The sequence below is a fragment of the Taudactylus pleione genome, unplaced genomic scaffold, assembly GCF_031769625.1.
Source record: "Taudactylus pleione unplaced genomic scaffold, aTauple2 ptg000121l, whole genome shotgun sequence".
Lineage (NCBI taxonomy): Eukaryota > Metazoa > Chordata > Amphibia > Anura > Myobatrachidae > Taudactylus > Taudactylus pleione.
This window is the reverse complement of record NW_028284523.1, coordinates 13,130,233-13,156,582: the sequence shown is the minus strand read 5'-3', so window position 1 is coordinate 13,156,582 and position 26,350 is coordinate 13,130,233.

Sequence of the window (26,350 nt, the reverse complement as noted above, 5' to 3'; positions counted from 1 at the left end):
ATAATTGCTTGGTGACACTGCTGTAAGAATGCAGTGAGTATGGAGGACAGTCACATGACAGGAGAGCAGGATCCACATACCAGTCTTGTAGCTGCCGGCAGCAGTCATGATGATGATGCAAGGCTGTCAATGTCATCTATGAAGGCCGATGCACCAGGGCTTAAGTCAGGTAATGTAAAAAAATCCACTTTTACCCTGTTAAAGAGAAAAAAATCTAAAGCTAAGTTAGCTTTAGAGAAGCAAAAAATTGGCAATATGTCATTCACTTCACGAAGTGGCAGGGAAAGGATAAAGCCTTAGCCTTTATTTATGACTGATGGTTCTAGTTGTGATGATTTAAGCTCTTCTGCTTGTAGAAGAGGTACTGTACAAAAAAAAATTAAATTGTCTCCGAAAAGCAACAGATCCCCGACGAAAGTCCAAGTGTGTCCGCAGTTGCCATTTGTGAGCCTGAGCTTTCTAATACTGTACTTGAAGAGGATCCTCCTTCCACCATTTTGTGCCCTCTGCAAATGTGGGGGTGAACAGCACAAGTCAACAAGCTGATGTAGAAATCGAGGATGCTTCTGTGGAATTGCACCAGGAGAATGAGGAGGATATTTACGTAGTTGGCAATAACAACAAGGATGATGAGGTTGTTGATGAGGATGTTGATGCTGAGCATGTTTGTGTAAAAACTGTAAATCAGGCAACAGTTGTTACCCAAGGTGGGAAAAATCCTATTATTGGCATGCCTGGGCAAAGGAACAAAAAATCCACTTCTCATTTGTGGAACCATTTCCACCCAAATCCAGTCAACCTTTGCCAAGCCATTTGTAGCCATTGCCATGTAACAGTGAGTAGTGGTAAGGACCTTAACCATCTAAGAACCTCCTCCCTGTTACGTCACTTGCAGATCATTTATCAAATTGGAAAGGGAATTTCAAGTCATGAAACTTTGGGGCCAAAAAAACAAACAACAATCAGTCCAGTGTCACCTTGCTGCTCTCTTCTCTGTTTTAGATACAAGCAACTGCAATCTCCACCACCAGCACCTTCATCATCAACATCCTCAATAATGATCAGAAGTAGTTCTGCTGCATCCAATTTCATAAGCATGACTGACTCCTCTCCTATCCGTGATTTCTCAGAAGGATCCTTGAGTGCTCTGCCTGTTGCTGCTGCTGCTGGGGGTGGATCTTCATCCCAGAAAGGGACAAAGAAGACTACTACTAGTAGTAATTTTAAAAAACAATTGACTATTAAACAGTTCTTTTATAGAGGACATAAGTATAACAGCTGTCACCCAGTTTCACAGCGGATCACTGACGCCTTGATGGCTGTGCTAGTATTAGATGGTGAAATAATAGAAAATGAGGATGATAGTGCATAGGAATTCCAAAAGGATGATGAGGGGAAAATTTTGTGTCCTATCTTACGCTAATGAGGATGTTGATGATAAGGATGTTGTTTGTGTAAATCAGCCACCAGTGGTAGCAGGTCTTGCTCATGATAAAAAGAAAACTAGAAAAGCCACATCTTGGGTGTGGAATTATTTTAATCTAAATTTTGACAACAGTTGTGAAGGCATCTGTTCCATTTGTAAGGCCAAAGTTAGCAGAGGAAGGGATGTTAACCATCTAGGCAGCTCCTCCCTGTTACGTCATTTGCAGCGAGTTCATGCAATTTGTTTAACAAAATTATAATAATTTGTTAATTAGTAACAAGCAGTCCACATGCAATCTCCACCACCAACACCCTCATCATCAACCTCCTCCTTAATAATTGAAGGTAGTCCTTCCACAAAATGTTTTGTGGTGGCCCATACAAACCAAGGAGTCCAGCCACACAAGATTCAGTCCTAGTTGCTAAAGTGCTTGGTTTGTTAAACTGTGCATGTCCTTTTTAATATCCCACATAAGAGTGGGTGGGAGTGACAATTCCATCTAGCATCTCTTTTCTTTACATTTTGCACAATTTGGGGCAGTTCTGACTGACATTACTGTAGTTTATTAAACTGCCATCCTGTCTGCCACTGCTGTGTGGCAAAGTTTCATAGATGTCCTATATTTTTTTAAACTGCCTGTGTTTGTGCCGCTGCTCTGTTGCTTACTGTTGCTTACTTTAGCCAGCCAGCTCGCTGCAGCCTTTGGCCTATATTGGTGAAAAATAGTGAAATCAATATTGTTAGCTGTGAGGTGGTTAAAAATGCATGGAAATGCCTGAAAATGATTGTTATTAATGTTAATAATACAGTATTATTATGTGGTTTTAGCTGTTTATATCATTTTTTTAAAAGAAATACAGATCCAAAATCAAAAACAAAAAACAAAACACCAAGGAAAAAGCTCCAAAACCAGATCCTGATCCAAAACCAGAGGAGATGCTGATCCAATACCAAAACCAAAACACAGGGGTCGGTGCACATCTCTGCTAATAAGGTAACTGTTATTAACATGTGACAGTTGCAAGGCAGTTGGGGTCCATACACTGATCACCAGACCAGACACACAGCCTAGCCAGAAATTATGGATGCATCACAAGCAAGTAAACTCACATGAACATGGATGCTAACTTGATCTGGATGTGATTCAATGGCATTTGTGAACAGCTAGCTTTAATAATACAAACACAGAAACTGCCAGATATAGTAAAAGCAAAAAAGAATAAAGATTAATTATTCTCATAGTTTATTGATTAATGCAGTGGTTCTCAAACTCAATCCTCAGGACCCCACACATATCACGTTTTTCAGGTCACCCAGCAGGTGCACAGGTGTATTCATTACTCAATGTCACATTTTAAAAGATTCACAGGTGAAGATTATTATTTCACTTGCAATTCTGTGTGGAGACCTTTAAAACATGCTCTTTTTGGGGACCTGAGGACCGAGTTTGAGACCTGTGGATTAATGTAATTAGACTTGAATTGTAGTTAAATAATTTAAAATAAGGGATAGTGATAATCTGCTAAATTTCTGCAAATAAAAGATCTGCCATGTATTCCAGATAGAGACGAATTGTTCGGTTTTGGCTCGGTAAAGTTTGCATCCAAAAAACGAATTTTATTTGCTATCTGGCTATCACGTATTTTGGATAGCCAATAAGATAAATCCAAAATTGTGCTAATTTTGCATAAAGAACTGAGTAAAACCGAACAGTTCATATGTAATTCCTGCCATCACTGGGTCTCTGGATATGTTGTATAATCCGGGAAAGATGCAGCACAAGTTGGGAGTACTAGAATGGACCTTGGCAGATGATCACATTATCCAATAGAGTATATATGAGATAAGTGTCCATCCATCAGAGCAACCACATGATAAATGGGATAATGGAATAAGGAACTGCTGCAAGTATAACAGAAAGGGTCTTATACATACTGTATCAGCATTCCGAGAAACTACGCTTTTAGATAACTGGGACTGCCATATAACTGCCACAATGGCTACCAGAGGACATTACCTGAAGGACTTGTTCCAGATTTTCTCAGGGTTCAGTGGCATTTTATCTACAGGCCTGAACTTCGGTAAAAGTCTCTACTATACTCTTAAGGTGATTACATACCTGACAGATATATCTGCAGAACGAGTGATCTGCAGATATATCTGCAGAACGAGTGATCTGCAGATATATCTGCAGAACGAGTGATCTGCAGATATATCTGCAGATGATGGTCGTTCATACACACTGAACGACCATCATCTGCATGCTGTAGCGGGTCCCGGCGGCAGGTTACGGGGCGTGGTCTAATTGTGGAAGATGTGGCCACTCCCCCTTTGAAAAAAAATGAAATAAATCATGGCACTGGGGAGGGGGTCGCTGTGTGCCCCTCAGCCCAGCGCACAGCCAATGGGGGGTGCGATCAGCGTGATCGCTCCCCCTTTGGCATAGGAGACTGTTCAGGCTGCTGCTTTAGCAGCCTCAGACAGTTTCCAAGTGCAGCCCAGCACACAGCAGCGTGTGCTGGACTGCTATGGATGGGGAGCTGTGCCGGATATGGGTAAGTAGTACCCACTCGCAGCTCCCCCCTCTCTGTGCACCCCTGTGTATGGGTGATCAGCTGATCACCCGTGCGCACTTGCTGATGGACAGATATGTCTGCAGACATATCTGTTCATTGGCTAAGCAGCACAGCCAATGTGATATGTCAGTGAACGACGTTGTTCACAGACATATCGTTTGTACACACTGGGCTACGGGGGCACGATATATTCAATTCATCGGCCAATATATTGGCCAGTGTGTACCCAGCATTAGATTTGTTTCTCTTTTTATAATAATACTAATAATACTAATTACTGTCCCATCCATGAATCTTTAACATTGATAGGTAGAGGATGAGCATGTATATTGTTGGTTTCCTAACTGAAAAATCCTCCACATTATCCTGCAGCCCAGGACATTATCTAGAGGAATTTAGGATCTGCAGAGTATTATTTGGGCATCTCTGGTACATCATTGTCAAAATAACCTCTTTGTTCCACAGTTCCAGGTAGCTACTTAATTATCCTATCAAGACCATTGATACCATTTACCATAGTTGCATCAGTTGCAATTTTTTTTAACTTTCATATCGTCATGGAACATTTGGGTCTTGTACTCTGAAGATCCAACTTCCTTTCATTATTGTGGTTTAGTTAATCTGGAAGCAATATATTCTGATTTGATCATCAATGTATCAACATGGACTGTGTTCAGCTAACAAGTACAAAAAAAAAGGCATTTAGTGTACCTGGAAGAAAGTATTGCTGTGATTCTGCACCTCTATAGTCACCACTAGCTTTCACTAAAATATTTTTTCTATATTTCTGCGAATTATTTTTTTTAAACTCTAAATTCATCTGAAAATACAAACCAAACTATTAAACTGTTAAAAACACAAAAGTCTTGAAATGAAACTTCAACATTCATAAGCACATTCTGTAATAGATAAAAAATAGTAGGAAGCAAGACTTCTCCAACCAAATTCAGCTATTATGTTAATTATCAGTATTTAATTCCTGCTAGCAGCCAAGACACCACTTCCTTTAATTAGTAGTTGTTGATTGAGAGACAAATTATCTAATAAATTAAACAAATTTGCGAATGTATATGAAACATTATAGATATAGTGATATTTGATCTGTATTTGCTGTGCTAGTCAAGACATGACTTGCAGATCAGGGATAGGGCATACAAGGACAATTCAAACAAATTCTACTTCTTCATTGACTGTTCTAGTGAATACAGAATCAACAATTACATTGATTAACTAAATGAGTAATTAAAGTGAATTAGCATGTTCCAGGAAGGCTTCTTGATAAATACCAAGGACGGGATGTCTGTAGAGGGTGCCATATAATTTAGAGTGATTGTCTTCTTAAAGGCACTTATCATGAGGTATCTCTGGGCCTTTTTCTGTTCCCAAGGTGAGAATTAACCTCTTAACAAACAGCTAGTGTATCATCATTATTCTAAGTGCAAATTGCATAAAACTAACATTAACAGGTAAAACCGAGCTTTTTAAACAATATTGCCATGCAAAGCAAAAGAGCATATGACTATTACATCAATGGCCAGAAAACTCAAACTTTATATTTTTCCAACATTAATAACCTACCCTGCCCTTTCTTCACCATTGTGCAAAGCTTTGTTAAGAGAATCTATTACTGGAGCAGTGTGTGACTGAAAAGGGGTCTTTATGTCCTCCAGGAAGCAGAATGGTGCAGCGCACAACTGTGAAATTTTTTTTCAGCATTTTTTTTCTTTACATGTTTATTTTTGTATAATGTAAAAAAAAAATAACTGAAGATTACAAAAAATATACAATAGCACTCATGCTTCCTGCCCCTAAATAAGACTTTAATGTCTGTGTTTCTATAACTTCTTGTAAACCAAAAAAATGTTTTACTCCCTGAAATTTTTGGGGTTTTTTTGCCAAAAAATGAAGATTTTGAGACAAACAGAAATTTGAAATGCTCATAACAACTTAAACACCACTGCTTTTGTGGTAATTCACAGCAAAACATAGCAACAATCAACATTACATAATATTTAAAAAAAAATATTAGGGATATCTTCTGACTTTTCACACTCAAGGTAAAAATTGTTGCGTAAGTATCATTTATCTTACCTCTGCAAACAAACTGTCCTTGTGTTACATGAGTAATAACTTGTTATCCACATGTGATAATGAACTTAACACTGTGAACATGTGTGAGATGAAGGATACTTTATGCCTGATATTTATTCTTGAACAGGCACAACCAATTAGACATATAAATTTTGCTTTTATCAATTATCAAAATTTGGACAATAATCCTCAGTTTTTTAAATTGTGTGATATTTAATAGGATGAGTATATTTCATTGTTCTGCCTTAATGTTATAATTCATGTTATATCCCTTTCAGACATACATGGCCGTGAATGTGCATCAAACCGGGTTTATACTATGTGTGAACAGAATCGACTCGGGTCGAAGTCCCAGGTCTATGACCCTGCTCAGGGTTTTTCCTCGGTGCAACCCAGGTAGCCTCTAGTGTGAATGCATCCAACCCAGATTTTTAGACCCGGGTTTAAGAAAACTTTCTCATTGGCTGTTCCGTGCACCTGCAGATGACACCAACTGCAGGCACCCGGACCACATGACTGGGGAGCAAACATATTTAAGTGTTTATTATTTTATGTTTAACTTTTTTATGTGAAAATTCTGTCTTTGTTTAGACTAAAACTTTCTATAGGCTATATTCATAATTTTCTTATATTGTAATTTAAAATTGTATTGCTTTTCAATTAAATAAAAATTGGAAACAAACTTTGTGGCCTTTACTCTAAAAATGCTAATTTTTATATCATATCATATCATTACTGTGAACAAAAAACTAAGTGTCCCCTTTAAATTCACACCAAATTCCAGGGAAGATCAGGATTCAGTGTGAACGTATCAGACCCTGGAATTTCCTGGGTTTTGGTGTAGTGTGAATGGGGATCTCAGACTAAGACGCAGGAATTTCCAGGGTTCATAGAACCATGTTTTTCCTACGTCTTATGTCTGAAAGGGGTGTCAGATGAAAATAGATTTATATAAGAACACATGTTATACCTCTTTTCCACCAAAAACCCAGGTCCGACCTGGGTTTTTGGACATGGTTCCAACCCTGGTCAGACCCAGGTCAGACCCATTTACACTGCACCTTCGATCTGGGTTACTCCCAGGTCAGCCCTGATCACAATGAATTCAGGTCTTCCCTGCTAAATTTGTGAGGTCATAAAAAGTGGGAGGTGAATGCTCCACAACCACCAATCAGCTCATTTTATACATGACCCAGGTCAGATAACCCTGGTTGCACCATTTACACTGCACCATTACTTGGGTCCATTCTGAGTCCTACCCTGGTAGCTACCTGGGTTGGTTTGCAGGGTCACTTGACCTGGGTTATTTTTCAGGGACCCTTTTACACTGAGCTGCAACCCGGGTAGACCCATCAAAAACCCAGGTTTTTGCTCTGGTGTAAAAGGGGTATAATATACTTGTCTATTACCAGATTTTAAAGGCCGGAGAAAGAGGAAGTGTCAGTCTGAATAATCAGGTGTTGTATATTTTTTTCCTCAATTCACTCAATCTGGTTAAGTCCCTCTAGGCTTTAGTTTAAGTGAAGATTTAAGTGAACAATCTCATTGGTTATAGAATAAAATAAACATAAACATTTATTTAGCATTACTTTAAGATATTTCTTTCCAAAGTCTGCACAATCGAATTTAACCAATACAGCATTTAGATCATTATTTTGTTTAAAAAAATTATATATGTTAATTAAATCCACTGACATTGTCATTATGCACATACTGTACATTACTATCAGCATGAAGCATACTGATAATTCAATAATAAGGCTGATTTTAAAATCTGAAATTGGATCCTACCAAACAAGATAAATTTTTGGCACATCATTTAAGCCTGTAGAACCACCAAGGGGGGAAACAGAACATTAAAGTCCCCACTTCTCTGCAGCCTGTTTTCTCAGGTCTCACAGTCTTTGCAGATAACCAGCGCTGTGAGGTTTGGGCAGGAAAGAAGAAATCACGGACATTGCATCTTCTCTTTGCCTCCTCATTCATCTGCCTTCTCATACGCCTATTTTTGGCCATTTTAGAGTAGTGAGCAATAATGTACACCACTTTGTCTGGTAGTGGTGTTTTAAGAAAAGAAGTGGGGTATTTTATGCTAAGATGTTAGAACCTTTCTTCCTCCTAGATGGCTTTTGTACATTCGGCCACAAATGCATAAACATTCTGTTCCATCTCTCAGAACACTAACGGGCTGAATTCCTTCCAGATTTTTTCTTCAAATATTTGGATTTCATTTTGTGCCCTCTCCTGCCTAAAATAGTTTATTATCTTACTAATTCATTGCAAGTTTTAAAGTATAAAATAACTTCACTGACACAATAGTAATTAATCTGTCCACAATTGATGCCATCATGATGGGACATTGGCCATTTATACAATTTTAACAATACCAAAGTGTCCAGAGAAATGAGACGCAAGTGCCCACTGTAACAACTATTTGCAAAGATGAGGAGCAATGAACAGTTTCCCAACAGGAGGCGACATAGAGATGTTGGAAGTAACAAAAGAAGTTTGGTCCAGGATTGGATGAGACTGTTCAGTGAGCTGTTCGGAACCACTTTCCATGGAACGAGAAATAGCATCGGCTTTACAATTTTGTGATCCGGGATGATAGGAGAGTTTGAAGTTGAACCTAAAAAAGAACATCACCCATCTGGCTTGCTGGGGATTCAAACAATTAGCAGACTTTAGATATAGTAAGTTCTTGTGGTCCATGTAGATGGTGATTGGATACTGAGCCCTCTCTAAAAGATATCACCATTCCTCGAGAGCCAATTTTATGGCGAGTAATTCCTGGTCACAATGGAATAGTTCCTTTCTGCTGGCAGAAATTTCCGGGAATAGAATCCACAGGGATGAGCTTCTCATTTTCAAAATGCTCCAACTCCCTCAGAAGACGCATCGACTTCCAGAATGAAGGGCCATGTTAAATCTGCTGGTTCAAAACAGGGGCAGAGATGAACACCTGCTTAAGGAGTTGAAAGGCTGAAGAGGCTTCTAGAGACCATGTGGTTGGATCTGCTCCTTTGCGAGTGAAGGCTGTGATAGGAGCCACCAGTGTGGAAAATCCTTTTACAAACTTGCGGTAATAGGTGGCAAAACCTAAGAACCGCTGTATAGATTTTAGAGATGTCGGGATAGACCAATCAAGGACAGCTTGAAGTTTTGCGGGATCCATTTGAAGATTAGTTCCAGAGATGATGTACCCCAGGAATGGTACACTGGGTACTTCAAAAAGGCATTTCTCCAGTTTGCAGAAGAGTTGGTTGGAATGTAACCTCAGAAGGACCTCTTTTACTTTATTCCGATGGCTCTCTAAGTTCTGAGAGAAAATCAAGATATCGTCCAAATAGACAACTACGCTCTTGTACAGAAGATCCCGGAAAATTTCATTAGCAAGGAATTTAAAAATAGCTGAGGCATTGCAAAGGCCAAAGGGCATAACGAGATACTCGTAGTGCCCATTTCTGGTGTTAAAGGCTGTTTTCCTCTCATCTCCGAGACGGATACAAATTAAATTATAGGCCTCTCTTAAATCAAGTTTGGTGAAAATTGTGGCCCCTTTGACCCTGTCAAACAATTCAGTTATGAGGGGAAGAGGATAGCAATTTTTAATGGTTATATCATTGCGACCTCGGTAGTCTATACATGGGCGTAAACCTCCATATTTTTTTTTACAAAGAAAAATCCAGCACCAGCTGGAGATGAAGAGGGTCGAATTAAACCTTTATTTAAGTTTTTCTCGATACACTCGAACATAGCTTGAGTCTCGGGAAGAGAAAGTGGATAGGTGCATCCTCTGGGAGGATTTTTCCCAGGAATCAGGTCTATGGGACAATCCTAATTGTGATGGGGAGGTAATAAATCTGCATTTTGTTTGCTGAAGACATCTAGAAACTCAGAGTAAGAGGTGGGCAAGCCTGTAGGAAGCTGTAGATCAGAGGATCAAACAGGTACTACTCAATGAAGGCAGTTCTTAAAACAGGTAATACTCCAGGAAGTAATTTGCATGGCTGAACAATTAATTTGTGGAGAATGTCTCTGAAGCCAGGGTAATCCAAGAACTAAAGAATTAGAGGCTTTGGGAATCACTAGGAAGGACAATTCCTCTGAGGGGAGCACCCCGATGGTAAGTTTAAGTGGCTTGGTGCGATGAGTGATGGTACCACTAATAATGCGACTACCATCGATGGCAGTTAAAGTGACGACTCAGGGTAATGCTTCGACTGGAATCCGATGTTTAAGGACAAAGTCTGTAGTCACAAAATTTTCTGCAGCTCCAGAATCTAGAAGAGCTAGAACGACTTTAGGACCCTGTGGAAGTTTCAATTGAGCCTGGATGGTGGAATCAGACTTCATAGGTGAATCAATGGCAACTCCTAACTTAACCTCTCTATCATAAGTTAGGAGCAGGAGTTTCCCAGATGGATGGGACAAGTTTTAATTAGATTACGAGATGATCCACAGGAGATACAGAGATTATGTCTCTGTCTCTTCTGTCGCTCCTCAGCAGACAAACAGGAAAGGATAATCTGCATGGGTTCTTTGCTCATGGGAGGTGAATGTAATCGAGGAGCAGGACATGGTCTTCCACCGTTGAATCTGCCTCTTTCCAGGGTACGCTTTCTATGCTGTAGATCCACTTTATTATAGAGAGAAATTAACTCATCCAGTTTAGGGGGGAGGTCAAGGGAACCCAAATCGTCTTTGAGCCTCTCAGAAAGTCCATTCCAAAAGGCTGCAATGAGAGCATCCTCATTAAAGTTGAGCTCTGAAGACAAGGTTCGGAATTAGATAACATACTGTGTTACCGTTTTGCTGCTTTCCCAAAAATGAAGAATATTTGTCGAGGTGGACATGATTCTACCGGGCTCATCAAAGATCCTACAAAACATGGAAATTAATTTGGAGTAGTTAGAGAGTAGTGGGTCAGACTTTTCACAGAGTGGTGAGACCCAATAGAGTGCTTGTCCAGAGAGCAATGAGATTATATAAGCTACTCAGGTTCTGGCAGTCGGGAAATTGGTTTGTTGAAGTTCAAAATGAATCTCGCACTGGTTTAGAAAACCCCTGCATAGTTTGGGGTTGCCATTGGACTTGCTGGGAAGTGCGAGCTGAAGCCGAGGAGTAGGCGTTACTGAAGGTGGAGACACCACAGAGAAGGGAATTGCAGCTTGAGCATTAGTCAGAGCAGGATTTGATAATAGAGCCTGAATGCTATCCAAGTGAGATGACATATCCTGAATGAACTGGATGAGTTGGGCTTGAGAAGTCTCTTGTCTTTCCAGACAAGAAAGAACATCTTGAGGGGAATCTGCACCAGATCCCTGACTACTTGCCAAGTTCATCCAGCCAGTGCAAACTGTCACAGATGTGGGGTTTTGAGGCTGTGTTCCTGGGCTGGGTCTTGGACCTGTGTTATTAGACTCATGAGACTTGGTTTAATGACGTTTCTACGTATGAGAGGGTATATAACTTGAAGGAATTTATGAGTGTGTGCAGAAATTGGATCCTTACGGTAGAAAGCTGGTGACTGCATGGGAGCTGCTAGGTGCAGCTAGGAAACCGTAAGATGGTTGGTGGTAGCACGGGAGCTGCTTGGTGTGGCTGGGTAGCCATAAGGTAATTGGTGGTAGCAGGGGAGCTAATTGGTGTGGCACGGAAGCTGTATGGAGAATGGTGGTAGCACGGGAGCTACTTGGTGCAGCTGGGTAGCCGTAAGGTGATTGGTGGTAGCATGGGAGCTACTTGGTGTGGCTGGGAAGCTGTATGGAGAACAGTGGTAGCATGGGAACTACTTGGCTTGGCTGGGTAGCCGTAAGGTGATTGGTGGTAGCAGGGGAGCTACTTGGTGCAGCTGGGAAGCCGTATGGAGATAATTACTAGCGGGTAGTAATTACTTTATAGGGAGCACAGTGAGGACACTTACTTAGTAAACTAAGGGACTTGTTGCACTGGTAACTTGTGAGAGCTGTAGAGATCCTTTAATAGGAAGTACAGGATGCTGAGTGGCTGAGAATGAGGAGGGAGTACTCTATTGGAGGAGACAGCATCACATGGGCAATCTAAGATGGCCACACCCATGGACCAAAGGACCACAGGTGAGCACACATGAGACGCCGGACCAGTCAGCAGTCAGAATTCAGGAGCTGGCAGAGAGCAGGCAGCAGTCAGAATTCAGGAGCTGGCAGAGAGCAGGAGGAGAGATAACCCACATTGAGAGGCAAAAGGAAACCCGCAGGAGCTGACCGGCGGGGAGCCAGAGAGCGGCGATGCAGCGTCCTGACAGGTAAGTGCCGGGGTCTGATTCTGGGGTCTCTATTGGGGGCTGTAATAGTCTTTAGGCAGTCCTAGTGCCACCTAACTCACCCTGACTACCTTTGTGTTATAGTAGACTTCAGCTGCGGACTCCTGTCCAAGCCGTGACCACGTGACATGCTGGGTTGGCGTCGCTTGATGACGTAGCACACCGGGGGATGTTCGGTGGACTGGTAGTGGTGGCTGCAGTGATGTTCTACAGGCTCTTCATCAGACTCTCCAACGCATTTCAGACCTCCAAAGGTCCTTTGTCAAGGATGGGGAATGATGTCTCTATGGACTATTTATAGGGAAATCTTTATTGAAAAAAAATAAATAAAAACAGGATATCCTGTCCCGGAAGTTGTGGGTAAAAGGAGGCAAGCATATGTTTTGGGCTCCATATTGTTTTTATGCCAAATCAAGGAAAATGAAAGTTTAGGGATAGTGAATAGATGAGTAGGGAAAGAAATAGAAATCGAATAAAATAAAAATATTAAAAATATAAATAAATATAAATAAAATAAATGGAATATAAAAATATAAAATGTTATAGGTGTCTATCATCTACATGGATTGTGCAGGAATACTGGTTTATAAAAAAAAACCCTCTAGGTAATTTTCAATAGTATTTTATAAACCAGTATGGATTTATAAAATAGACACCTATATAATGATAGACACCTATAAAATTTTATATTTTTATATTCCATTTATTTTATTTATATTTATTTATATTTTTTATATTTTTCTTTTATTCGATTTCTATTTCTTTCCCTACTCATCTATTCACTATCCCTAAACTTTCATTTTCCTTGATTTGGCATAAAAACAATATGGAGCCCAAAACATGTGCTTGCCTCCTTTTACCCACAACTTCTGGGACAGGATATCCTGTTTTTACTTTTTTTTTTCAATAAAGATTTCCCTATAAATAGTCCATAGAGACAACATTCCCCATCCTTTACAAAGACCCTTGGAGGTCTGAAACGTGTTGGAGAGTCTGAGGAAGTGCTCGGAGAACAACACTGCAGCCACCGCTACCAGTCCACTGAACATCCCCCGGCATGCTATGTCACCAAGCAATGCCAACCCGGCGTGTCACGTGGTTGCGGCTCGGATGGGAGTCCGCAGCTGAAGTCTACTATAACACAAAGGTAGTCAGGGTGAAATAGGTGGCACTAGGATTGCATCATAGCGGATCCAACTGGGCTACTTACAGAACTGGCACACCTCCAAATAGTCTATTAAGACTATAAACATTATTTAAACATTATTTTAAAAATTGTATGCCTATCTCAAATCTTGACTCCTTCTTCCTTTCCTTCTTTCTTTTCTCACTGTTTTTATTAATCATTTATTGTTGAACTTTCATTTTATTTTCAATTTTTTTTTCATTTAAAAGGGAATTTTTTTTTTTTAAATTCCATTTTCATATTTTTATTTCATTTGGTTTGCACCTCCTGTCATACAATCAATAATTATTGACTTCAGTAACACTTGCACCATTATCTACCAACATATTTTAGATTCATAGGCAGTTATTGTACATTCTTACACCAGTGCTCATATACTCACCCAAAATCAATTTTTAACAATTTTGAGCTGCGGAAATTCAAGCTTAAACAAGAACCACTATATCCCTATCCCAATATCTGTAACCTCAAGTGGAGTATTCTGCTATGTCTTACACAACACGACATAACAAAAGAAGAGAAAACATTGCAGAAATATTTTCAACAACAACAGCACCTGTCGAACCAATTGCCGAAGAAGATGGCTTCTGCAAACAGTTCCTCAAATTAGAGAAATATTATGCACAAGAGACATGGCAATGGTGGGAAATCACCACATTATCCAAATATTTAGAACAAAGTCTTATCCCAAAAGGCCTAAGGATGCAAAAAAATCCAACATTCATACCCATTACAATAGACTTTTTAAAAAAATGGAACAATATTTTAGATACTTGTTCCAGAGAATTAATAAAACTACTTATCAAGGACAGAGAGAGCTCAATGAAAGATATAAATGAGAACATCAAACGTATAGAAAAAATGTTCGAGCCACTGAATACAATGCAAGATTACCAAAATCTAATGGATCTAACAAGAAATAAAATGGAAAAACTGGAAGACGATATCATCTCACAAAAGAAAAGAAAATTCCTAAGAGACTATGAAGAAAAAGAGTTATACACCGAAACCAACAATGAAAAAAGGACTATCACATCCACTATGGATAATAAGGAACAAAGACAATGGTATCAACAGTTTAAGAAAACTCAAAACCCATATAAAGTGAGAAGACCCTCCTACAAGATCACCCACAAAGAACGAACACGCCAAGAGAGTACAAACCATATGATCAAAGGAACTTTTCATATCAGAAAAAACAACCATGCCAACAACATAATCCATACAAACTCATTAGACAATCATATCAACAAGCAGCAGAATCAGCCAAAGTAATAGAACAGAAGAATTTTAGAAAATTGTTAGAAGATATAGAAGAACAACAGAACATGCCAAGAAAAGTCCAAAAAAGAAATTATGAAGAAGAATTAGGAAGTGAGGATGATTTTTTAGAGGACATCTGGGGTCCAGCAAAACCACCAGACCAAACACGATCATTGAACAAAAGAAGAAGGAACAGCCCACTACACAGAAGAGGGGGACAAGAGTGGGGAAAAGAAAAAAGAAACAAACAACATTAACAACAGAAAAAGAAGACAAAGGACAAATTTTCAACTTAAGCAGGAAAGTACTAACAATAGCACAAACAAACCTTCTAAAAAAGGACTGAAATTTGCTCCCCATTCAAACATCAACAAATTCAATCTATACATAGACACACAGAAATTTATCAGAAAGGTGTGTCTAAAAAAATTTTTTGCAAAAAATCCTGTATCAAGATCATGTACATCACTATCAAGAGAATACATGCACACTGACTACAAAGCTACATCTTAAACTAATAATTGACAGTAGACAACAGCGCCGAGTGCTGCAATGGAGGGGATGCCAACGGAGGGATCACCGACCTCCAAATCAATGACAATAGACAAAAAAATATGGACAAACCCAACCTCTGCGCACTCCACTAAAAATCTAACTGAGAAGGAAGTCCTCAATCCAAATGAAGAAGGTCCAAGGGTTGAGTTTTCATAATAATCTTCTTCCGTTGATTCTTATTGGAAATGAAAGAAAAAAAGAACACAAAAATGATGTAGTATATCCAGACTAGTCTTTCATGTAAGTTATTCACAATAGACTGCTTTCCATCACATCAAGATAGATATATAAGGTGTTCGTACCGTACTCACAATATAGTGCTACAGTCACCTCCCATAAAGGTATCTTTACCAAAGGAACCGGATCACCAATGTGCCTATTGCTGTATAATTTATTTTCACCATCATGCAGTGCCGAAAAAGTATGACGTAAAAGGATGGGCGTACCCCAACTCACATTCCAAAATCGATGCACATGCGTATAAAGGTTTCTTTTAGCCCCAATAGTTCCACACTTCAATATAATATTCAATTATACTCTCCTTGCATGACAGGTGGTACCATAGAGTATAAAATAGAAACTCTCCGTCACATGTAATAAACCAGATTTATTTTCTATACAAAACATACAAATGAATACTGAGTAACCACTGAACGAGGATAATAGATGGAAAAAATGCAAATGACCCGAGGTGGGCAGTGCGTCCGGACTAGTCCACTGCAAGCTACTCAGAATCCAAGTTCAGAGATACCCACAAATCCTACTGCCACCAACGCATTTCGACGATCAGTCTTTTTCAAGGTGTGCATAGCAGGACAAAGGAACAAGTATTTATACCCCCTTAGGACCCTCCTCCTAATGGGGGCGGGCAAATACCTTTACAATGACACTCTTCAAATTCTATAATAAAATGCATATATTACAAACATAATAATGTGACCCACATAAATAATATAATAACATAACAAATCTCTTATAAATAATGCCTATAAAGACTAAAATCCAAACAAAAATGGCAGCTGCTCAATCAATCTAGCAGTACTAATCAGGTGCATGAAAGGGAGGGGGTCACACTAAGTAGAAAAAGAAGGAGGATTTAACCCCCTATTGTACCTCAGCACACTGAATAATACCTGCAACAATATATGAAGACTATATGGTCATAGAAATTCAGAGATATTAGTTGCATGCATTTGCAAATACATGGGAGGCTGCTGGGCCACGTCACGGCTTCTCTGTTACCAGCAGTCCCTAACACTAAGGGGTTCACGTCGGGGCGCAGTGCACCCCAAAAAACGTCCAGCCCAGAACCCCCCCAGGGCATCACACGGAAATGGAAAAAGAGTGACAGTGCAGTATAAAGTATAGCTGTGTGTGAGTAATCATTAAGTGTGGAATGAGAGGTTAAAATATATGTGAAAAAATACATGAATAATAAACAAACATAAAAGGTGATGTGAAAAGCAACTATGTGTATTAAGTGGTGATGGCCTGAGGAGGCCCAGCCAGACCAGTCCCGGGGGCCCTATGCCCAAACACTCACCCCAAATGTAAAATATACCAATTATAAGGCCTCATGATAAAGGCACATATATAATTTTGGCAAATGTAAGGCCTCATGAAAAAGGCACATACATAAATGCATCCAAATTGAGAGCCAGCTTACCTGGGAGTCACCCCTGGGAACTCCAACTAGCACTACTAGAACCAGCATGCCCTTCTAATGCTGGCTCCTTCATGCAACTCATAACAAACAAACAAAAATGGCAGCTGCTCAATCAATCTAGCAGTACTAATCAGGTGCATGAAAGGGAGGGGTCACACTAAGTAGAAAAAGAAGGAGGATTTAACCCCCTATTGTACCTCAGCACACTGAATAATACCTGCAACAATATATGAAGACTATATGGTCATAGAAATTCAGAGATATTAGTTGCATGCATTTGCAAATACATGGGAGGCTGCTGGGCCACGTCACGGCTTCTCTGTTACCAGCAGTCCCTAACACTAAGGGGTTCACGTCGGGGCGCAGTGCACCCCAAAAAACGTCCAGCCCAGAACCCCCCCAGGGCATCACATGGAAATGGAAAAAGAGTGACAGTGCAGTATAAAGTATAGCTGTGTGTGAGTAATCATTAAGTGTGGAATGAGAGGTTAAAATATATGTGAAAAAATACATGAATAATAAACAAACATAAAAGGTGATGTGAAAAGCAACTATGTGTATTAAGTGGTGATGCCCTGAGGAGGCCCAGCCAGACCAGTCCCGGGGGCCCTATGCCCAAACACTCACCCCAAATGTAAAATATTCCAATTATAAGGCCTCATGATAAAGGCACATATATAATTTTGGCAAATGTAAGGCCTCATGATAAAGGCACATACATAAATGCATCCAAATTGAGAGCCAGCTTACCTGGGAGTCACCCCTGGGAACTCCAACTAGCACTACTAGAACCAGCATGCCCTACTAATGCTGGCTCCTTCATGCAACTCATAACAAACAAACAAAAATGGCAGCTGCTCAATCAGTCTAGCAGTACTAATCAGGTGCATGAAAGGGAGGGGGTCACACTAAGTAGAAAAAGAAGGAGGATTTAACCCCCTATTGTACCTCAGCACACTGAATAATACCTGCAACAATATATGAAGACTATATGGTCATAGAAATTCAGAGATATTAGTTGCATGCATTTGCAAATACATGGGAGGCTGCTGGGCCACGTCACAGCTTCTCTGTTACCAGCAGTCCCTAACACTAAGGGGTTCACGTCGGGGCGCAGTGCACCCCAAAAAACATCCAGCCCAGAACCCCCCCAGGGCATCACACGGAAATGGAAAAAGAGTGACAGTGCAGTATAAAGTATAGCTGTGTGTGAGTAATCATTAAGTGTGGAATGAGAGGTTAAAATATATGTGAAAAAATACATGAATAATAAACAAACATAACAGGTGATGTGAAAAGCAACTATGTGTATTAAGTGGTGATGCCCTGAGGAGGCCCAGCCAGACCAGTCCCGGGGGCCCTATGCCCAAACACTCACCCCAAATGTAAAATATACCAATTATAAGGCCTCATGATAAAGGCACATATATAATTTTGGCAAATGTAAGGCCTCATGATAAAGGCACATACATAAATGCATCCAAATTGAGAGCCAGCTTACCTGGGAGTCACCCCTGGGAACTCCAACTAGCACTACTAGAACCAGCATGCCCTACTAATGCTGGCTCCTTCATGCAACTCATAACAAACAAACAAAAATGGCAGCTGCTCAATCAATCTAGCAGTACTAATCAGGTGCATGAAAGGGAGGGGTCACACTAAGTAGAAAAAGAAGGAGGATTTAACCCCCTATTGTACCTCAGCACTGCGCCCCGACGTGAACCCCTTAGTGTTAGGGACTGCTGGTAACAGAGAAGCCGTGACGTGGCCCAGCAGCCTCCCATGTATTTGCAAATGCATGCAACTAATGTCTCTGAATTTCTATGACCATATAGTCTTCATATATTGTTGCAGGTATTATTCAGTGTGCTGAGGTACAATAGGGGGTTAAATCCTCCTTCTTTTTCTACTTAGTGTGACCCCTCCCTTTCATGCACCTGATTAGTACTGCTAGATTGATTGAGCAGCTGCCATTTTTGTTTGTTTGTTATGAGTTGCATGAAGGAGCCAGCATTAGAAGGGCATGCTGGTTCTAGTAGTGCTAGTTGGAGTTCCCAGGGGTGACTCCCAGGTAAGCTGGCTCTCAATTTGGATGCATTTATGTATGTGCCTTTATCATGAGGCCTTACATTTGCCAAAATTATATATGTGCCTTTATCATGAGGCCTTATAATTGGTATATTTTACATTTGGGGTGAGTGTTTGGGCATAGGGCCCCCGGGACTGGTCTGGCTGGGCCTCCTCAGGGCATCACCACTTAATACACATAGTTGCTTTTCACATCACCTTTTATGTTTGTTTATTATTCATGTATTTTTTCACATATATTTTAACCTCTCATTCCACACTTAATGATTACTCACACACAGCTATACTTTATACTGCACAAAGACTAAAATCCGCCTGCGTTCCATTCCCTGGAACGCAAAAGAACCGGAATTAGCAATGCGGAAGTGGTAGCTCCTATAGGCACCCAGAATCAATCTCAAGTGCCCGAAAGTTTGTCCGTCTCACCAACACTCCGCAACAGTCAGACCCTCTGTCAAATCACCTGCAGAGTGTGGGAGGTTATCACAATACACCCCCATCATGATGTGCACCCACAACGTGGGTACAGACGTCACGAGGGGATTCCATGGGCATGGCACAATATCGTCATCACATGAACACACTGCAGAATTGGGACAGCAGACCCACGTGATTGCGCTGAGCTAATCAGATTCCCGTTGATCTTCCCTTAACAATAAATCAATAGGGGATCCCCAATATAGGGTCTATCCCATCATATCATAAACATATAATAAAATAATATAATAAAATATCAGGTCCCTGGACAGGTAAGTATAAACCAGGGGACAAACGTAAATGGGGTGAAATCTCTAGGAAATACCTGAAGATATAAAATCAAACACAGCAATGCTTACTGAAAAATGAATACTAAAAGATTGATAAACCATCTTTAAAACTTCTTCTATATAGATGTATAAAAATCAATAAAAATGCATATGTGAACTCGTCAGCTAGTCCTATTCAACATTAAAATATCAATTGATATTCATATAAATCGTTAAAAAATGTAAAATATCATCTGAATAAACCATTCAAACTCTGCCATTATCTCACTTCTATATGGGAATAATCAATGACTTGGAACGGTTGATCCCTCATAACTCTCCTTCATTGGGATCATAGTATGCCCATGAAGGAATGTGATCAAACACAGCATATACAGTACAAATAGGCACAGATACGGAATCAAACATGAATACATTGTGTCGGCTCAATACAAAATGATCAAAACTCTAAAAAGTTACCAGGAGATATACAGCCAACTACCACTGTGAAATGTGACTTTATAAAAACCACTTAGTCTCAAACTCAAGATTGAGGCCTTTGGGAGTCAGGGTCCCTAGAATAAAAATGTTTTTCTTCTCTGTCATCGCTAGTCTCTTTTCCATATTATTCCTCCTCCACTGTTGAGAGACTAGTTGAATTCCGCAGAAAGAAATCAAATCCCCAGTGTTACAAATATGCTGGTCTTTAAAGTGTGCAGATACACCGTGACTAGTGAGGCCCTTCTTGATATTCCACAAATGTTCTGCCATTCTCTCCTTTAATTTTTGAGTAGTCCGCCCCACATATTGTTTGTGACAGGAACATTCCAATAGGTAAATTACATATTTACTATGGCATGTCAAAAAATCTTTAATCTCAAATTCCTTATTATTATGAGTGGACTTATAGGAGGTAATAATGGAATCTTTGCTTTTACAATTTTTACACATAGAACAAGTGCCACACCGATAAAAACCTTTAGATTTAATAGGTCTTATGTATAGGCTTTTTGTTTCCAAAGCACTCCTAACAATTTGTTTCTGCAAGTTATCAGCCTTACGATACACAAATTTAGGTTTTTTTATCCAAATAATTACTCAAAATGGGATCCTTCAATAATATCAACCAATGCCTCTTCGCAATTTGTTCAAATTCTTTGTGTTGATGATTGTATTTATAAATGAAAGGGATTTTGAAGTCCTGTGCCTGTTTCTGTTTGTTTTCCAAAATATCATCCCTATTACACAAAGCATACTTTTGGTATGGTGCCTCAATAATGTCGGGATCATATCCCTTCTTCTTGAATTGCTCCTTTAATGCTGAGCCCTGTGTGTAATAATCCTCCAATTTTGAACAATTCCTCCTAACTCTGTGAAACTGGCTTCTGGGGACAGAATTGAGCCTCCTATGATGACTACTGTCGAATTGTATAAAGGAATTACAAACGGTCGGATGAATCTCATTTTCTTCAATAAAAATGGTAAGATCTAAAAAATCGACCTTATTGGGATTACTATAGAAGGATAATTGAATATTCTTATCGTTCTGATTAAGTGATGTACAAAATTCCTCCAATGATGATTGATCCCCTCTCCAAATAAACAATATATCATCAAAATAACGCATCCAGAGCACCAGATTCACAGCCAAGCCATTAACATCAAAAACATGGGAAGCCTCCCAATGCACCATAAAAACATTGGCGTAGCTTGGCGCGAATCTAGTGCCCATAGCTGTTCCATGCAGTTGAAGGAAAAAAAAATCATCAAACCAAAAAATAATTGTTATTGAGGATAAATTCTATGCTACCCAAAATAAAAGATTTATGATTGAGACTGTAGTCTCCTTGATCTAAGAAATATTTTGTGGCTTGTAAACCGTGTTGGTGGTCTATAACAGTGTACAATGATGTAACATCTGCTGTATTGAGAATGAAATTTGATTCCCACTGTATACTTTTTAATTTCTTAATAACCTCTGTGGAATCACATAAATAGGATTGAGTGGAGGTAGCCAATGGTTGTAACACATGATCGATATAATGAGACAGGTTGGAAGTAACGGTTTGAGTTCTGGCCACAATGGGTCTACCTGGGGGACAATCCATATTTTTGGGGATTTTGGGGAGAGTGTAAAGAACTGGGATGGATGGATGTGAAATGAGAATGTATTTTCTTTCAGTCTCAGTAATCACATTTTTCTTTTCATATTTCTCCAGCAAAATCATTAATTTCTTAGTAATACTCTCCATAGGGTTCCCTCTTAATTTCTTATACATTTTACCATCATACAGTTGTCTTTCTATTTCCTTTTTATAATCGTCAGCATTTTGAATCACCACAGCCCCTCCTTTATCTGTCTGTTTTATAGTGATAGACTTATTACCCTTCAGATGTTTTAATGCTTCCCTTTCTTTTTTACTCAAATTCAGATTCTTTGAAGGGAGAGATAAAGAGGTTTATAACCCTTCATATAAGAAATACCCCCCTAAAACAAATTAAGAAATTAAAAAGAATGATAGGAGGAATTTAGTTAGGGAAAGATGCTGATCACCATGCCCTCTAGTATCCCCATTTAAAGAACCCAAAGAAACAACAATAGAGGAAGAAACACCAATATCATTCATAACCCAATTTAACAGTAACCACAAACAGATTGAAAACATCCTAACAAAACACTGGAACATACTGCAGTTGGACGAAGAAGCAAAGAAATTACTACTAGCAAAACCATGCATTATATAGAGAAAGGCAAAGAACCTCAAACAACAACTTACTAATAGTTTCTATAGAACCGAGGACACAAGAGAGAGAGAACAAATAAAGTGTCAAAAGGGTTCCACTTTTGCAAAAACTGTAGTGGATTTAAAAATCAAATTAAAACCACTAACAGAGCAATAGAATTTACCTCAAAGCAAACAGGACGCAAATACCCATTCAAAGATTTTATATCATGTGAGATGGAAGGAGCAATATATTTCTAAGAATGCCCATGTGGCATTCAGTATATTGGCCAAACCAAGCGGAAAATCAAAGTAAGAATATCCAAACATATATATAACATCAGAAAAGGCCTCACTACTCACAGCGTATCAGCTCACTTTTTACATAATTACAATAAGGACCCAAAAGGACTGAGGTTCATGGGCATTGAAAAATGAACCCTAAATTAGTGAGGAGAAGCTCTAATAAAACATTGAAGACAAAAGAAACTGAGTGCATCTACAACCATAAGACACTGGAACCATACAAACTAAACATTGATATAGAACTAAAAGCATTTTTAGAATATTTTATTACTTTTTAAAGAGCCAGTTTCATCCATAGTAATTCTAAAAAAAAAAAAAACCTCTCTAGGTAATTTTCAATGGTATTTTATAAACCAGTATTCCTGCACAATCCATCCATGTAGATGATAGACACCTATATAATTTTATATTTTTATATTCCATTTATTTTATTTATATTTATTTATATTTTACATATTTTTCTTTTTTTTATTTCTATTTCTTTCCCTATTCATCTATTCACTATCCCTAAACTTTCATTTTCCTTGATTTGGCATAAAAACAATATTTCATTCCCTATTCATCTATTCACTATCCCTAAACTTTCATTTTCCTTGATTTGGCATAAAAACAATATGGAGCATCCTTTTACCCACAACTTCCAGGACAGGATATCCTGTTTTTCCTTTTTTTCTATAAAGATTTCCCTATAAATAGTCCATAGAGACATCATTCCCCATCCTTGACAAAGGACCCTTGGAGGTCTGAAACACATTGGAGAGTCTGAGGAAGTGCCCGGAGAATAACACTGCAGCCACCGCTACCAGTCCACCGAACATCCCCCGTCGCACTACATCATCAAGTGACGCCAACCCGGTGTGTCACATGGTCGCAGCTCAGATGGGAGTCCGCAGCTGAAGTCTACTATAACACAAGGGTAGTCAGGGTAAGTTAGGTGGCACTAGGATTGCTTCATAGCGGATCCAACTGGGCTACTTACAGAACTGGCACACCTCCTAATAGTCTATTAAGACTATAAACATTATTTTAACATTATTTTAAAAATTGTATGCCAATCTCAATTCTTGACTCCTTCCTTTCCTTCTTTCTTTTCTCACTGTTTTTATTAATCATTTATTGTTGAACTTTCATTTTATTTTCAATTTTTTTTTCATTTAAAAGTGGATTTTTTTTTCATTTAGAAGAAAAAAAACATTTTTTTTTTTTAAATTCCATTTTCATATTTTAATTTCATTTGGTTTGCAACTACTGTGATTCAATCAATAATTATTGACTTCAGTAACACTTGCACCATTATCTACCAACATATTTTAGATTCATAGGCAGTTATTGTACATTCTTACACCAGCGCTCATATACCCACCCAATTGAAATTTTTACCAATTTTCAGCTGCGGAAATTCAAGCGCAAACAATAACCACTATATCCCTATCCCTGTCTTTAGGCAGACATCACAAAAAGTGTGACAAACTTCCCCATCAACAGTGCTAAGGTCTTCAAAGGAGGTAGGACCTGTAACGGTGTAAAGCAAACTGCGGAGATATAAGCATTCAAAATGTGTTGGATGTACAGTGTAAACAAAGCCAAGAGCTTCTGTTGCTCTGACACCAGGATGACCATCTACAACTACTCCCTGTTTTCTGCGCATACAAACTTTTCCAAAAGCATTCCATGTGTTATATTTTGGCAGCTGACAGTACAGCAGGGTCCTTGCAAAGTCATAATTTTAAGACAGTTCGAGGAAAAAAGTCAATGTTTTTGCATAATTTGGTATAGCCAGACAGGTGAGAATGCTGGGAAAGCCTGCTAAAGCTCTCTTCGATAATAAATATCAAGATCATGGCAAAACATGACAACGCCAAACGTTTGCTCCGAAGCCCTACCCATATGCCGTAAGGCCCCACAATGAGCGTACAGCCAAAATTGTGTTTTTTAATTAATTAAAAATTAACAGTAATTACTTTCAATTTCTAATTCTTTTAGTTGCCTCGGTTGTGTTTTAATATGCTCGTATGTAAAATTTCACGATCTTGGCTTGTAAACTGTGGATTTGTATAGAAAAACTGAAGGACAGAAATAGTATAAATAGTAGAGATAAGAAAGTTCTTATATATCACCACTGGAGGCAGCAGACAGCAGTACTGAGTGCAAGGCCCCACAATGAGCGTCCAGCAAAAATAGTGGTTTTTAAGTAATTAAACACTAACAGTAATTAATTTTTATTTAAAATTTTTTTAGTTGCCTCGGCCGTGTTTTAATACACTCGTATGTACATTTTAATGATCTTGGCTTGTAAACTATGGATTTGTATAGAAAGACAGAAGGACAATTTTTGCTTTTATATAGTAGATATATACACATACTAGCTGAAGTACCTGGCATTGCCCGGGTTTAAATCTTTAAGTTATCAAGTTTTATTATGTGATGTCATCCAAATCCATCCAGTGGAAGGCCCAGAACAGGCTCCTTGGGTCAAAGTTCAGCCTGGAGCACACTGCCTTGAGGTCCGATCAGGACCCCAACAACTCCATTAGGCATCCCAGACCAATTGCCACCCCTCTGTGATGTTTACATTCAAACTCATCCAACGAAATGCCCAGAACAGACTCCACAGATCAAAGTTCTGCCCAGCATACACCAATTGGAGGTCTGACCAGGACCTCAAACCCATAGTATGCCTTCTGGGAACCAATGTTAACACTGTGTAAAGTTTTCATCCAAATGATGCAATGTAGAAATCCATCTAGTGGAATGCCCAGAACAGGCTCCCCGGGTCAAAGTTCTGCCCAGCATACACCAATGTAAAGTTTGACCAGGACTTCAACCACCTAGTATGTCTTCTGGGATCCAATGTTATTACTCTTGGAAGTTTTCTCCCAAATCCATCCAGTTAAAGGCTCAGAAGCCATGGTACACCAATGGGAGATCCGACCAGGACCCTAACCCCCCTAAAACCTGGCCAGGATCCAACTGGACCACCTTGTGTTAGTTTCATCCCAACGGTGCAGGAGTGTCCAAATCCATAACCAGACAGACAGATAAACAAATAAACAAACAGACCAAATAATTTTATATGTGTATTTACATATGTATATGTATATATATACAGTCAGGTGCATAAATATTGGGACATTGACAGAATTTTCAGATTTTGGCCTCTATTCACCACCACAATGGTTTTGAAAAGAAACAAACAAGATGTGCTTTAACTGCAGACTTTCAGATTTAATTTGAGGGTAATTACATCCAAATCGCATGAAAGGTTTGGAATTACAACAGTTTCTATATGTGCCTCCCACTTTTTAAGGGACCAAAAGTAATGGGACTATCAACTCAACACAGGTGTGAGCTATTCCCTCGTTATTTCATTATCAATTAAGCAGGTAAAAGGTCAGGAGTTGATTCTAGGTGTGACATTTG